This window comes from Mastomys coucha, unplaced genomic scaffold (assembly GCF_008632895.1).
Source record: "Mastomys coucha isolate ucsf_1 unplaced genomic scaffold, UCSF_Mcou_1 pScaffold23, whole genome shotgun sequence".
Classification (NCBI taxonomy): Eukaryota; Metazoa; Chordata; class Mammalia; order Rodentia; family Muridae; genus Mastomys; species Mastomys coucha.
This window is the reverse complement of record NW_022196906.1, coordinates 58,284,587-58,288,138: the sequence shown is the minus strand read 5'-3', so window position 1 is coordinate 58,288,138 and position 3,552 is coordinate 58,284,587. Positions and strand designations below refer to the sequence as shown.

General features: G+C 53.2%; 1 long non-coding RNA gene across 1 annotated transcript in view; it reads left to right on the top strand.

Moving 5' to 3' along the window:
• The window catches only part of LOC116073089, a 42,107-nt gene that overhangs the window by 851 nt on the left and 37,704 nt on the right, over positions 1–3,552 (top strand). The window lies entirely within an intron of this gene.

The following is a 3,552-nucleotide window of genomic DNA, read 5'->3' as shown; positions in this document are numbered from 1 at the left end:
AGAGAGAGAGAGAGAGAGAAAGAGAGAGAGAGAGATGCACACTGATGTTCAGCTCACTTTGGCCTTTTGACTCAGTTTTGGGACCAAGCCCGTGGAAAGGCCTATCAAAGTGTGTCTACTCACTTCAGGTAACCGAATCCAGAAACTGCCCCCACAGCGGCTGTGGAAATCCAGAGATGAAAGAGCTCAATCACATTCCCAGGATGTGGAGCTGCCCACCATTGCCCTCCAGGGTGCTGTTAGCACGTAGGTGGCAGGTAGTCGCTTTGGTTGGCAGTACCTTAATGTCTGCATTAGCCACAAGGGCCAGCCTGGGCTCACGCATTGCTTTGGGCATCTGGGATGCTCTGATGAGCCCAGGTTGAGATCTCCTCTCTGCTTGCTGTGTCTTCACTGGTCTCTGCCTACTGCCCTTCCTTTCTCTTCTTCCACTTACACGTGTGGGTGACCCCCTCACGACGCACCCCAAACTTTGCCTCCGGTGTCTGTTTTGAGGAGGACCATCTGAAGATCTGAATGGTAAGAGTGAAGCTTGCTCACACAGAGGACACCCAGGGCTTAGGAGTGTCCCCTTAGCACCTGGCTCAGTTCCACATCTCTAGGAACATCCTTGGCCAGTGGCTGCTGCAGCCCTAATGGAGGCTCTCTAGGGAGGGCCTTGTTGGAATTGCAGGTCAAGAAGAGCCACAGAGGGGAGAAATGCCACAGGAGGGAGGAGGGAGGGAGGAGGGAGGAAGCCACTGTGAGGAGGGAGGAGGGAGAGCCACAGGGAGAGGGGAGGAAGAATGGCAAACGGGAAGGAAAGACAGCCGTGGGGGAAGGGAGCCACAGGGTAAAGGAAGAGCGCCATGGGGTGGGGCAGTGGGGGGAAGTCACAGTGGAGAGGAGGGAAACCACAATGGGAGGGAGGAGAGCCACAGGCCTTAGGTCACTCCTCCTAGGGGGAATATCTAGAGAGGCCCTTATGATGAGTTTGTGCACAAACATGACTAGATACTTGGTGCCCTTGGTCAAACTGCTGACCACTGCTGGCAGCCATAAAGCTTTAGCAGCAGGGACCCAGGGATGCTGGTCCGAGTCAGGACTCAGATGTTCTCTGGTGAGGGACTCTCTGAAGCTGAGAGATTACATCCCTCCCTCCCTCCTTCTCTCTCTCTCTCTCTCTCTCTCTCTCTCTCTCTCTCTCTTCCTTCTCCCCTCTACTCCCCTTTCGTAGCAGGACAAGCAAAAGCTCTTCCTCACCTTTGCAGTCCTGCCCAGCACCCCGAACTCTAGAGCAGCTGCATAGAATGCCTTGTGTTAAGAGGCCTGGCACAGACAAGGTGATTTCCTGGGCCCCTTTCTAGTGCCTTGGCCTGTTTGCAGCCTTGGGTTTAGGTGAGTGTTACCTCAGGTCACCCAGATGCCCGAGTGGTCTTCTGAGCTCTGTAGGAAGAGAGGCCAGGTTGGAGTAGGGAGTCTTAGCTCCATCTGGCCATCCTCAAGTCCCCATCAGGTGACAAAGGGCCAGAGTGAGCTTGCTGGGCCCCCAGAAGAGCTGTGAGTCACTGCCTGCCTCCTGTCCTCAACTCATCACCAGCTGGCACATGCCTAGCCAGGTACCCATCTGTGTGTCACCAGCTCTGGGGCCACCATTAGTGACACGCTGCAGCAGTTTTACGAAGTGTAGCTTGGAACAATTTTACACCTCATTTGATTTATGTTCAGGGATGCACTCCCCTCTCAACCCCCTGGAGAGATGCATGCTACCCATTCTGACTTCCCGGATGTTTCCTTAGAGCCAGACTTCTGTACAGGAGGGCTAGCGTAGGCTGACACGGGCTCCTGAGGTGCCTGTGATCTAGCCTGCCTTTCCCGGCTTCCTCTGTAAAGATGCTTGAGCCAGGGCCTTGTTCTGAGGCCCTCACAGGCAGAGACGAGGGCAGGGCAAACAGTTAAGGACTGGGGACTGGATGCACCCTGGGGAGACTGAGGTTTGGAGAGGGTCTTCAGGGCTGTGTGGATGCTTAGAGGGTAACTTAGGTGGCCTGTGGCCATTACTGCCTCTCCTCTCAGAAGAGTGACAGTTCTGCACCGAGATGCACGCATGGAGACCCATTGTAGCTGACTGGGCAGTGACAATACTAAGGCCAAGGCTGGGCCTAGTGAGACTTCTGTCCACTTCTCCCAGTGCAGACAGAAGGCAGAGTGGGCAGAGAGGGAGGCCTTGCCTTCAGACACTTGGCTGGTGGCATGCAGTTACCGCCTTCCAGGAAAGATAGCTTAGTTTCTCACTCGAGGGCCAAGGTTACATCCATGGTCTGATCCTTACACCCATTCACTTTGGTGGACTCCCTGGAGCCAGGCTTAGGGTAGGCTCTAAGTGTGAGTGAGGAAGTTCAATTGCCTCAAAGGCCCTACATCCCTCTGGTGGAGATCAATAAGCCCAGATAATGAAGCTGTGAAGGACAACATGGTGGCCCTACAGCATCTGTCCCCTGAGTATAGGACTCCCCCTGGAGCTGATTTCACTATAGGCACAACCCACACCTGATACAGAAGCTGGAGGGGCCACACACTTAGCATGTTGCATGCCTCAAGATGTGACCAGCGTTGCTCCAGTCACATGCGCTTGTCCCAGCTAAGACTCGGAAGCCGGTCACCTGAGGAAGTGGAGGACACAGTGTTCCTGTGGTCCAGGACTGGGTGGCTGCACTGAGACCTAGGGCATGAGTGATGCCCATTGCCCAGACTGCCAGCAGCAGAGTTCAGGGCTAGTCTACACCCCACTCCCATCCCAAGGACTGATAGGGTAATGTTTCCCAATGGGTGGCTCTGGGGTGACATTCTAGTTACTCTGAAGAGGACATGAGAGAGTGTCAGAATCCCAAAAAGGTGCTTTTTTTTAAAAAAATGTAGACTTTCTAGTATCCACTAGAGTAGAGAAAAGGTACCCCCCCACACAGGCCTCAGCCACCCACACCTCCCATTCTTTAACTCCACCCCCTATGTCTTCTCGCACATTTTTCCCCTCAAAAAAAAATTTATTGTTTGTTTTGTTTTTTTGAGACAGGGTTTCTCTGTATAGCTCTGGCTGTCCTGGAACTTACTCTGTAGACCAGGCTGGCCTCAAACTCAGAAATCTGCCTGCCTCTGCCTCCCAAGTGCTGAGATTAAAGGCGTGCACCACCACGGCCCAGCTCCCCTCAAATTTTTTAATTGATGGGATTTTTAGGACAGTTGCAGATTCAGAGAGAAATTGAGCCCAGAACTGAGTTCCCAGAGGCCCTGTGCTACACCCCGCAGTTGCCTCTGTAATTATACGTTGCCTTAATGTGATAAGTTTTGGGAGTTGAGCTTTCATTACTGTGAACAGAAGCCCCTTCATGATTTTTATAGTTTTCCCCTTCTGATATCTCTCTGCCCTGGGATTCCATCTACCCTTGGTCTCCTTAGCTCCCTCTGGCTTCACGACCATCTTCCTTCCTGATGCTCTGTCCAGTGTTTGTTGTGGAGGTGGTGTGTGTGTGTGTGTGTGTGTGTGTGTAAGACAGAGAGAGGGGGGAGGGAGGG